General features: G+C 43.0%; 1 protein-coding gene across 2 annotated transcripts in view; it reads right to left on the bottom strand.

Annotated features, from left to right (window-relative positions):
- Positions 1–13,036, bottom strand: part of TMEM63C (transmembrane protein 63C) — a 653,749-nt gene that overhangs the window by 502,207 nt on the left and 138,506 nt on the right. For both annotated transcript variants that reach the window (XM_086937543.1, XM_086937545.1), the window contains exon 3: positions 5,672–5,800. The gene's annotated coding sequence lies outside the window, so the exon portion shown is untranslated. The remainder of the gene's footprint in view (positions 1–5,671; positions 5,801–13,036) is intronic.

Raw genomic sequence — 13,036 nt, 5'->3', positions numbered from 1 at the left:
TTTTGGGAGGTGGATGAGGAGGGAGAAATTTGGTGAACTCCAGGGTGTGTCTAAATTTTATGATATCTAATACCCACTTGTCTGTTTATTTTCATCCAATTGTTGAAATGTTGGGAAATAATAGGAATTTTGTATGCTTGAGGCATGTCTGGTGCAGGTGCAATAGGAATTTCACTGCTTTCTGGCAGAGTCTCTGCCCTGGGGTTGACACTTCTTGCCTTGTTGCCTATAGGTGGCCGTTTGAGAATTTCTGTTGGCTTGTTGTTGTTAGGAGTATCCGTATCGACCCTGGTTCCCTTACTGGTATTTCTGGTAACCTCCCCGAAAGGAATAGGAACCTCTGCCTTTTGTTCCTCGAAAGGGCGTCTTGCGATATTGCAGGGAACCCAATGGCCTTGCGGTATTGGTGTCCTTTTTATATCCTGTAGTGCATCGTCAATATGCTTGCCGAACAAGAGATCGCCATCAAAAGCCATGTCCAGAATTTTTGTCTGGATCTCTGGGTGAAAATGTGTTGCTTTAAGCCAGCCCTGTCGTCTAAGTATAGTCGTTCCTGCTAGTTGTCGGAATCCAAGAGACGCAATATCCATAGAGATATCTATGATTTCGAAAGCGGCCCTCTCACCCTCGTGAGAATTTTCCTAGCCTCCATCTTCTTATCATCTGGCAGATCTTCTATATATGGCGAGATGTCCGACCACAATTGACAGTCATGTCTGGTTAGAATGGCCAAACAGTTTGTAGCCCGAGCAGTAGAGCCTGCCATTGTGGTAAAACGTTAGCCTATATTGCCCAGGTGCCTTCCATCCTTGTCAGAGGAGCTGCTATTAGAGCTGAAGGGTTCCTTGATTTTCTTTGTGCTGCCTGAGATATAACAGAGTCTGCTTTAGGGTGGCCTGAAAGGCAGGCTGGTGCATCCTCCGGTGCTTTATACTTTTTGTCAATCTTGGGGAGGATTGCTGGAACGGAGAATGGAGTTTGCATGATTTTTATTCCCTCTTTCCAAATATGATCAATTATGGGAATAGATCTTGTAGACTTCTTGTTTTGGTCTTTAAAATCATATAGAAGCACTCAGTCTTCTGTACCGGCATGTTTAGGTGGAACCTGGCAGAAGCCCTTTCCTTAATGGCATGGAATCCCCCTAAGTCCTCAAGAGGAGAGTCTGCAGCTGGAGGAATCGGTGAAACTGGAGCCGAAATTAGATATTCATCCCATTCGTCTATGGTAGTGGGCAAATTAGGAATTTCTCCATCCTCAGCCGCTGTGTCCCCGTCATCATCCTGTATCAGCTGTGAAGGAAAGGACACCTGGGCTCAGCAACAGGTGTTGAAGGTGTCACAGTTTGCATTTGCAAAGGAGAAGACTGCTGTGGAGGTAGAGCTGGAGGAAAGCGATTGTTGTAGTCCTTCAGCATTGCCGTAGGGGTCGTCATCATCTTCAGATTCCTCCAAGTAATGGCTTGGAGGTAAAGGTGAAATATGTGAAACATCATGAAAAACCTGTCTGGAAGACGACAATCTAGAGCTCAAAACAGGCGTAAATTGTAAAGGCGTAGGTTGTTTATGCTTCAGAGTGGCAGAAATATATGTCGATGGTGATTCATATTCTGCTGAAATGGCTGTAATAGACTGCATTGCCGACGTTGTAATCAGTCGTCGTCGACGGAAAAGTCATCGTCGACGATGTGGTCGTCGACGTCATGGTTGAAGTGGTCGTCGACGATGGTCTCGTCGACGAGGGCATGATCAACATAGACGGTGAGATCGTCGACGGTAACTTCGTCGAAGGCGGGCTCATCGACGACGTTGTCGCGGCAGGCTCGCCGATGGAACACGAAGTATCGTTGAAGGGGTACACGTCCACGACGGGATAACCGTCGTCGACGGCGGAGGCATCGTCGACGGGATCTTCACCGACGAAACCGGTGTCGACATGATGTGGGTCGTCGGCGGCGCAGGGACACTCGTCGTCGATGCCGTCGACGGGGAACTCGTCGACTGTATACTTTTCTTCGACGCTGAAGATCCACTCACCTTCTGTGGTGATTTTCTCGTCGACGACTATGTTGTACTCGTCGATGGGGGATCCTGAAGAGAGTTTGGGGTTGTTTTCTGAGAAACCTTCACCGAATCTCTGGATTTCACCTCAGAAGAGACTCTTTTTTTGAGGCAGAGTGACCCACCTCAGAAGAGGATGTTTTCAAGGTCTTACTGAGCTTTTCAGGAGGATCTCCAGATCGATCCCTCTTCTTGGAAATGGGGATGGACGCCTGAGGACTAATACTGCCTTCACCTTCAGAAACCACTCCAGATGATGCCTTCAACTTCTCCAACCAAAACAGCAGGCGTCCTTCTCTATCCTTTAAGGTCTTGGCAGGAAAGGTTCTACAGATCCTGCAGTCCTTGACCTTGTGTGCTGGGTAGAGGCAATAAATACACTCTTTATGAGGGTCTTCAAAGTGCAGCCTCTTCTTCCCGTAAGTGGAACCGGCCAAAAACAAACTCTTTTTAGAATCAGACATATTTCTTCAAAGAAATAAAGCTTGAGGAAAAAAACTGAGCTAAGTTCAGGGAGACTCCCTAACACACAAGGTGCTGTAGAAAATCTGAGGGTTTGCCTCTCTGTGGGGAAGGTTCTAGGCGGGGCTGATGCCTGATTGGCTTGTTTCCAAGTTTGGTTCTTTTGCAAAAGGACTAAGATAGGCTAGTGTAGTGACTTTTCTATCTACTGTAGCCTATGGTGTAATGTTATTATTACTATGATGTATATATTTTATTGTACCGCAAGACTCCCACCTCGTCAGCGGGGATGATTCTAAGCATGTGAATCTATGAAAGATACCCCAATACTGGATAAAGTGGAATTTCACGCCAAGGCCTATTCTTTTCCCAAAACTCTTCTCATACATCTAATCATTCCACTCTACTAGATCCATGTCTTCAGTTTGTTTAGTGTCTGTTCCCTCAATGGCACATTCAGATCAAGTTACACTCGCACCTCACTCGACAACAAGAGTACACATTAGACGCAACCTCACCGCCATCACACGCTCAGCATGTATCCAAGCAACATAGCTGGCTAAGCATCGGTACATGCACTCAAGGCATGTTGACATATTGGTCTCTGCCCAGAAATGTAGATATCAACTGTTGTGATGAGGTCCACAAATATCATACACCCAAAGGCAGATAGAATGGCATAATGGATAAGGATGCCTTGAAACATAACCAACTGCAGATCAAAACAACCAGTGGGGTTTTTTGGCACACACACCCATCCACATAATGCTCTTCACAGATCCATTACCGGATCAAGCCAGCTGCTACTGTATATAATCCATCACAAAAAAATACTTCTCCAACCTTGACCAGCAGCAATTCAATCGGACTCGCCTTTAAACACTAGAAAGCATACCACGCTACAATATCAACCAAACACTTTGTTCAAGAAAGCACATGATGTTCAGACACCTCAAGCCCCTTGGGACCATACACATAGTTGCAACATCCAGGTACTCTGTACTTTACACCTTCATGGCTGCCCGTTTGCTCCCAATAACCCTTGATCCGGACAGTGACATTTTAGTTTGGTTTATGCCTCAAAGCAACATCTTTGGTGTAGAGGTGATGGAACAATATTCTGCCTTTTTACTTCTGTAACATGCACCTCTCTCCTTAACCTTTAATATCATTGTCCTATACCTTCCTCTTCAGGCTCTTATTCCTCTTACCCCTCTTGCTTCCCTTCTCATCTCCCTGGAATCCCTCTATTCTCATCTGCCTACTCCCCCTACTCGTTACAATTCCTTCTCTGTCCCACTTGCCACTTTTTAACTTTTACCCTTTCCTCCTCTTTCCGCCATCTTTCTTTCTACACCTCATTTCTCTCTTCTCCTTACTTCATCACCCTTGATCTCTCTTCAGTTTGTACGCCTCCCAACACCTCCCCTTACTCTTCTCTCACTCTTAGTTTATATTTCCATATCCTTCACCACGATTCCGCTGATCGCACGGGAGGTTCGTACATTTGCACTGTAAACTTTCAGATATACTTTTCATTGCCATCCTGGAACCAGATTAAGAGCTATGCAGCAGATGCATCCCCAGAGGGCATAGTTCCCTGGCACCCCTACCAGGCAGGTTGGTCCCGCATGCCAGGTTTCCTTACCTTAAACGCACCTCGTCTTAAGGGAGTGCAGCCACTGCCAGGAGATCTGGCAGTGGCTGCACTCATTCAATACATACTATTGCCTGCTATTAATACCTTGAACTTCATTAAATTACTGTTATAGAGCTGTGAGGCTTGCAGTGTGTTTTTTACTGCTCGGAAGACATCCAGTCATTCAATAAGTCCATCACACCAACATGACTCGCTAGATACAACCTCTGGTTCCAACATGCACATAACAAAGGCCCAAGCTATATAGTTGGCTAAACATTTGCCACATCAAAGGCACATTCAGATTTAAGCAATACTTATGCATCATCCTACAAAACAGGACACATCACCAACTGGCACTATCATGTTCACAAAATGGATCCATGTCTTCAGTTTGTTTAGTGTCTATTCCCTCAATAGCACATCCAGATCAAGTTACACCCACACCTCACTTGACAACAAGAGTGCACATTAGACGCACCTCACCGCCATCACACGCTCAGCATGTATTCAAGCCACATAGCTGGCTAAGCATCGGTACATGCACTCAAGGTAAATCGACATATCGGTCTCTGCCTAGAAATGTAGATATCAACGGTTGTGAGGAGGTTATCAATCATCATACACCCAAATGCAGATAGAATGGCATAATGGATAAGGATGCCTTGAAACATAACCACTGCAGATCAAAACAACCAGTGGGGTTGTTTGCCGCACACACCCATCCACATAATGCTCTGCACAGATCCATTACCGGATCAAGCCAGCTGCTACTGTATATAATCCGATTCAGAAAAGGGGGTGGTGATGAACAGAGTGTCTGAATTAAGCAGACCACTCTTACCCAGTCCAAAGATCAGGGCTTGATCCATCACCGTTATTTATCTCACTGCACCATCCCAGTTCAGAACCTGGCTATATGCAAATCAGTCTGTCCCTGGCCCAGTGCATCATGGGAACAGGGCAGACTAAACTACCAAGCCAATTCTTCACCAGAAAGGAGACAAGCTACCGGGGACCGGTTTCTGGCATTTCAGCCGTCGTCGGCCCGGCTTGCTTGAATCCTGATGGTGCAGTGAGAAAGGGACTCATGTCTGAGTATACCCTGCCACACCTATAGTGGCCAAAAACGATTCAGAAAAGGGGATGGTGCAGTGAGCTAAAAAACGGTGATGGATCAAGCCCTGATCTTTGGACTGGGTAAGAGTGGTCTGCTTAATTCAGACACTCTGTTCATCACCACCCCCTTTTCTGAACTGTATATAATCCATCACTAAAAAATACTTCTCCAACCTTGACCAGCAGCAATTCAATCAGACTCATCTTTAAACAAAAGAAAGCATACCACGCTACAATATCAACCAAACACATTGTTCAAGGAAGCACATGATGTTCAGATACATCAAACATTTAGGGAACAATGACATGGTTGCAACGTTTCATGCAAATGCTCACAATATTGTAAAACATATAACATACCACAATACTAAGTTTAAAATGTAATATTTACCAATGGATATGGGTGAAGTTTGTTTAAAATGTCATTGTCTTCATTCTTTGTGTAAAATGTCTACATGAGATAGTGCCAGGAGAGCAGAGCAGAAGACTTCTTCTGTGTGGTGGTGCTAGCTGAGACAACCTGCAAGAAAATTGTAAACAGTCAAAGCACTAAAACTGAAAGATATCAGTGTATTCTCCCTGCTCTGTTTGTCCGGCATCAGTGTCCAGGACAAGGACAAATGTCTCTACACTTTCCAGCATCAATTGATTTTTCTCTGTTCCTCAAGACATCCTTCTCCAGACCTTACAATATAATGAAACATTACCTTGATAACTTACATTTCTTTTTGTTTGCAAACATGTTTTATTATTTCTTAACAGGTAAACAATAAGGTATCAAGTAAGGCCACAGAGAACATTTCTACATATAGAATCCATTTAACAGTGATCCATCATCCAGAATTATATTGGACAGTAACTGTAGATCAATTCAATCCACATACATGCATTGGCTTATCAATTGCTGATTTCGCAATCGTCTCCCCCTCTCCACCTGCCCCTCTCACCTCTCCGAATAATACAGGATGGACTCTCAGGAGGTCGTTTGCCCTACTTACACCTAGAAGACTGCTCTAGTCCTTGCGAAACCTTGATCACTTACATAGCACATTCTCTTTCTGCAACATTGTTTAAAGACGCTTTCAATACAAAACATGGCCCTTCTTAGGGGATTCCACTAAAAAGTTTAGCTTTTTTTCCTCCTGGTTTTTGCTGATTCTCTTTTCGTGGCCTTTGGACTCTGGGCGCTTTCTCACTGTAATGCAATGTGAGAGCTTGCATGCCCCTCCTACCCATTCTAGGAAGTGGTGCTTAATTGATTGGTTTAGGTGCAATACCTGGGAATGCCCTGTAAAAAGGTACAGCACATACTCGGGGCAGGTACTGCACTAGTTAATGGTGGGATGCAGCACTGATTGTGCCACCCACCAGAATAGCCTTTCAAACATTTATCAAGCCTGTAATTGCAAGCCTGTGGGTGTGCAGTTACTCCTATGCTCGGATTGATATTTTAAACAATTAGCCAACCCTTAGTGGGCTTTCGTCTACCACTAGATCACCATTAGGGTAAGCCCCGAGAAGAAGAGCAAGTGGTAGGTGAAAGGCAGGGCAGGTGCACATGGGTGTTCCCTGCCCAGGTAGTGAGGAACCCCCATGAGGGTTCCTCCTACCTAGGTGGGGGTCTCATCCCATGGGACAACACCAGGGTTTTGCTGATTTTATTTTAGTGGCCTTAGGGCTATGGGGCACTTTCCCACTGTAAACGTAGTGTGAAAGTGTGCGTGCCCTTCTACACACATTAGGAATTGGTACTTACCTGATGTTTTAAACATGCCTCAAACCGGCCATTGCTGGCCTGTCTGTGCGCATTTGGCCATTTGAGGTTTTTAAACATGTGTCGTACCTCCCACTGTAGGCCTGTGTGTGCAATTGCACTTATGCTTAGGTTGGCCTGTCTAAACCACTGGTCAATCCTAAAGGGACCTTTCACTACCACTAGATCACCCCTGGGCTAAGATTTATAAAAAAAATTCTAAAACGTGCCAGCTCCAACAGGCATGCACATATTAAATAAGACACACACACTACATTAAGCTTCAGTAGCTTAAACCTGTATACCTTTTACCAAGACCAGGTTCAAGAATGAGCTCTTTAGAGATGGTATTGAGAATTTAATTTTCTTTTATTGCAAACTGCCCATTATTTTTTTTTATGAGTTCTACGTTTTTGGAGCTTAGTAAATTAATTGTAGACAAATTGTTGGGCTGCACCCCTATAATAAGGGTTCCTTATGACTTCAAGGTGCATTTCAAGATATACTGCTCAATACTAAACCCAGTGAACCGAGAAACTGTGGATCTGGATGGGGTGAAGCTTGAGCGACACTTTCAGGCTGTGGCTCCCTGAGCACTGGTGGTAATCGTTTGGTTCTCTTGGCCTAGAGTTTGCATTCAAAAGGTCAATCACAGCCTCTATTATACACCACAGTATGCGACTTTCAGGTACAAAAAATGGAATTATTCTTCCATCACATTCCATTGTAAGTATCATCTTTGATGTTTTACCGAATCATTAATTTGTAAATGGTTTACAATGGACTTTTTTTTCCAGAATAAGGCATAAAAACGTACTCCTACTGAAATTAATCACACTAAAGATTCTGGCAAATTTGTATTGAAATAGGGTAGCTAGGCTTTAAAAGCTGTAAGTGCTGCAAGCATGTCCAGTTTAAAATTCTTAGGTTTTTGTCTCAAGTACATCTGTGAAATAACTGAAGCAATCCTCGCTGAGACGGGCTCCATGTGTGAGACCTATGTGCCACTGAGGAATTATCAAATGTTTGCAATGTCGACCTTTTCAGGCAAATCATGATTTGTTGGCAAGTCATCATCAATTATTAATGATCATATTTTAAATTAAATTTTTACTTACATATTTCACCATAATTTGAAAACCAAGCTAATCAGCAACTAGCATCAGCTACTATCAGGTTGATTGCTTTCTAATGATAAGAGTAAGCATAAATCAGCCTGTCACCGATTTGCTGGTGAACACGAATTAATCGTTATACGGAGTGAAACTGGGACTCCTAGTCAAAACCAGAGAATGTGTGCATTCATTTGAGTGAATCCCCCATCTTATCTAATAGCCCGCATGTCACCCATGTCACAGTTTCCTGTCAGCTAGTGTCACACTTCATCTCGCACAAGTCAAAGAATGAATGACAGTGAGTAACCGCAGGATGGCTGGGATGTGAATATCCAGAAATGTACTGTCACCTCTAATGTACTTTGAGGCTTTATTCTTAGGTGATCTAATTTCAGCAGTTTAGCTTCTCCTAAGTGCCATAAAGAGAGGAGAAGTGTTCACTAGAACAGAAACCCCTTTCAAGATTTCCATTCATAGATAATCCTCTTCATATTTAACTCAGCAATTTGGAGGAGATTTGTATCACCAAGTCTTCCAGAAAAAAGTGAGTTCTGGGTTTTACTGCTGGATTTTTGTCATTTTGGTCTTGTTTAAATTCATGAAATACTAATTTATTCTTTTTAACTCTGTTGTGGGCTCATTATGTAGTGTGTTTTCACTGGGTTGCTGTTTGAAGTGTTGTACATATACTTTACACAGTGCCTCCGAGTTAGCCTGTCTGTTCTGTGCCAAGCTACCCGAGGGTTGAGCACAGGTTTATTTAGGGTTTGCTTGTGACTTCAGTCTGAGAAGAATTGTGGTTGCTGCTAGAAAAGGTGTTTACCCTCCTCAACCAGTAACACAATTAGCTATCCAGTACACCTTCTCCATTGCTAGGTCTCCAGATTGGCTTCGGGCAGGTAAAGTGGAAGGAAGAAAAGAGTTTAGAGCGCTAAAGTTTTTGAACTTTTGCACTTGCTTCAGAAGGTGATTTGGAACAGTGATGGCATGTGCTAAGAGGTTAGGTGTCTCTGTTGTCCTGAGGTACCAAGAGACCTGAATTCGAATTCCAGACTGCAGGACCCAATCAATACTTTTTATGTGCATTTTTCTTCTCAGGGAGGGAGAGAATCCGCTTCATTAAAAGAAAAATCCTCTGTTGTCTATTAGTAAGATAACATTGCCAATCTAATTTCCAGTAACACAACAATAAGTGGTTTCTTGGTCTTTAGCCAATCAGCAACAAACCAGATAGGCTCCTGTGCTACCCCAGAACATTGCGAGCTTGGAGATGAAATGGACCGCAATACGCTCTGTTTAGGCAGCAAGGATTTAGAGCAGTCCTAGTCAGTCAGTGCTTTACACAACATTAATTGTTAGTGTTCTAGACATTACTAACACAAGTGCATCTCAGTTATTACATTGGATAAGGTTGTGGATTGTTTACCATTTTTGCAGCAAATGATCTTACATGGGAATTCTCTGGTATTTTAGCTTACTATCTCTGATGCCCAACTCAGTTGGGAGGTCAATGAACTAAAGACACCTAGACCTGGGTCTGCAGAAGAGATAGAGCTTTAAGACAATTACACCCAACTTCGGAAGTGAAGTTTTCATTTAACTTGCCCCTAATTTAAAATAGCTTTTCAGAGGGCTTTGAGCATATCGATCAGGGACATTTTGGGAAATTAGTGGTGAACTAGTGGTGAACAGTGGGTTTTAAACATTTTAGGACTGCAACAATCATGATCACTAAATAGAATTTAAATGTTATTTTACAGGGGAAGTTAGGAAGGTCCTACAATGAATTTCTCTATAAGGCGGTGACAAAAGATGGATAGTTCAATTACATTTGAACAAAAGCTCCAGTCAAACCTGCTTGGACTTGAAACATGCTCCAGCACTGGAATACTCCCCTTGCAGTTACAGGCAGGTTGTACGAAAGGAGCTGCAAAAAAGAAGCCCTTCGTCAGACATCGACTAGAAAGACTGGTAGGCATTACAAAGGATAGGCGATTGTGTGAGCCTGGGATGGGTCCATTTAAGGCCTGTGGCTTGGTTGAGGGCACGTGTTCCATCTCCAAGTAGTGGAGCTGTAGATGGTCAGGCAGCAGAACTGCCTCTAAGGCACAGAGTGGTGGTTTCATAGTTTGCATCTAGGATCCTGTTCTGTGGTAACCTGTCTTTTTGATGCTGTTTTCATGGTACCTCCCACCTGGATGATACAGAGTCCTCCACTTCTGGAAGTATGGCATACTCCTCTTTTTCAGGTGCAGTAGACTCCTTGCATAACATACTCAAGGTGGCTCCCTCCATGTGCCTAACATTGCTTGGACAAGCATGCACTTTTCTGAGTGGCAAATGTAGAAAGCATGGAAAACCTATCATGCATACTAGAAATGGAAAACATTTACTTGCAGAGGGATTCTTTGGCATTACTGTGGATGCAATGAAAAGTCAAGTGTCATGATATGGAACAATTAAGGGACTGCCAAATTTAAATTTACACTAGAAAGCAGAATCACCATCATAACAGAACTTGGACATCTCAGCAATTATATTGTATTTTTCAGCGACTGTAACAGCAAATGTAGACATGGCTGATATGCATTTAGATGGAAGGCATCAGTACTTCTCACTAAGAGTATGGAGCAACAAATTACAAGGGGGTACATAGTTAAACTAATTCTAAAAATCACTGTGAATCAATTTACAATAGTTAGATCTTAACAGGATTTGGAAGATCAATAAGTGAGGCGATTTTTGGATCTTACACTAAGATTCTTAAGTGCAAAGGTGTGCATTGAAATCACATTGGGCCAGCTGTATTGGCTAAAACATAAGATACGAATATGGCTTAAAATCTCCAATCACCTTTTGTACATGTGTATTTAGCTCTCATTTTGCTATTTGAGGCTATTTTACTTTCTCACCTAATCTATATCCCAACTGCCTCTCATTTTCCCCCACTTCATTCTTTCTGTTTTCTGCTGCATCTATGTTCCCCTTTCTGTCTCTCCTGCTCTCTCAATTTACTCTTCTTTCTCTCCTTTTCTAGAACCACTTCTCTTTATCTTCTCTGTACCTCTCAATATGTTTTATTCTCATTCTAGCCCTCTTCTCCATAGACTATGTATGGCAACTAAAACTTTCTCTAGACTTTGCATTTACATGAGCAGCTGCTACCACCTTTCTTCGGTCACTGTGCTTTCGCTGTTCCCCAGGCCCAGAAGCCTACCCTCCTGGGGGCCTTCTGGAACTGTAGAAGTCCCCAACAACGATGGAACGAAGCAGGTAGTGCAATGGGGTCATCATATCCCTGCAGCTTGTTTTCCATTCATGTTGGGCAGCACATCAGTTTGCATGAATTTGGTGGGTTTCATTGCTTTAGGGCAGAGGACACCCCGTTGATTTACACTGTACTTTCTTCACAGTGTGGTGAACTTCAATGGCTATTCACAGTACCGGAAAAGAAAATGTTTCTTGTGAAAACACCCGAAACATTTTCTTTTCCAAAATCAAAGTTGAGAGGCAAGGAAAATGCTTCCATTGCTCCAGAGTTTGATTTTTCTTTTTGTTTTGATATATTCTTTTGATATACTGCATTGCATGATGTGCATGCCGATGTGAAAGTAAAACAAAAAGGTAAAAGCAGACCACACTATTGGAATCGGTGGGATCCATAAACAGCCTACCTCAGAGTGTTCCTACTTTTTTCCCCAATAACAACAGTACCCTACTTGTGTGGCTGGGCTATGGCGTGTGAAAGGAAAGGCTCCAAACGCAACAAGGACACATCAAGATTTTGCCTTGCAAATGTACCCATCCTGGCAATGTGGGCAGCTATGGGATTTAGGACAGGACTTGGTCAACACCCTGGGGAACCTGCCAGGTCCAGACATTTCTAAAAATAAGGCACCTAGGGTAGTCCACAGTGGTGTGATCTGAGTGAATTCCAAACCTTTCCCTTCCCAGAACGCCCTGCAAACACCAAACCTTGGGTAAATCACAGATTTTCCTCATTTTTCAATGAAGGAATCTTCTAGAATCTGTGAGGATCCTTAAAATAGGCCTACCACTATTTGGTAATTTCAGACTCACACTACTGCTAGTTACGGTATTTGCAGTCCTCTGCAGCAGGCACATTAACTTAAACAATCTGGCTCCTGAAAACACAATAAAGATCCCTAGAGCAGATACATTCTCTCACCTGGCTATATTTCACAACAGGCCAGTGCCCATAGAAAGGCTGTAGGCTGAAGCAATGTCATTCAAATAAAAGTTGTGTAGACTTATAGTGACTGATCAAATCACTATGCCATACTTAAATATGGAGATTTGCTGATTGGACATTGCTTCTGAATGGCTGGTAGGTTTACACAGTGACAACCACTTATGAATCAGGACTATGAAAGGTCATGAAAGCTGCTGGCTTAAGGTCAACATGTCTCAATTTCCTCTACAGTTGTGCTTTTTTTTCAGGCAGTAAATTATAGCTTGACATTCCATATTTGAAAAGTGAAAAGGGAGTTCAGCTAATGCACAATGAATTCTTGCCAGTCAGCTGTCACCTCGATCCAATGTTGGTACCACCTTTCACATCAGCTCCTCCAACACAACACTGTTGCATCCCTCAGATGCCCATCATTTGCCTATCATTTGCCCTTTAGAATTCAACAGCTACCTAACCCCCTTATCAAACCAGATTAAAACATTTAAGTGCACCTGTTAGAACTATGCAGATGACTCCCAAATCATTTAAAAATGGATGGTATGAAAGACCTTTACAATGTAAAACTTTAAAAAAAGATATATTTTTTTTACTTTCAGAGCAAGTAAAAAGCCAGTGAGATTAAAACATCGAGACACACGCACAAACGCGCGCACACCCACAAAAACCCACACCCAC

The sequence above is a fragment of the Lissotriton vulgaris genome, chromosome 9, assembly GCF_964263255.1.
Source record: "Lissotriton vulgaris chromosome 9, aLisVul1.2, whole genome shotgun sequence".
In the NCBI taxonomy this organism is placed as follows: Eukaryota; Metazoa; Chordata; class Amphibia; order Caudata; family Salamandridae; genus Lissotriton; species Lissotriton vulgaris.
The sequence above is the reverse complement of the archived record's forward strand: the minus strand, read 5'-3'. Positions and strand labels throughout refer to the sequence as shown.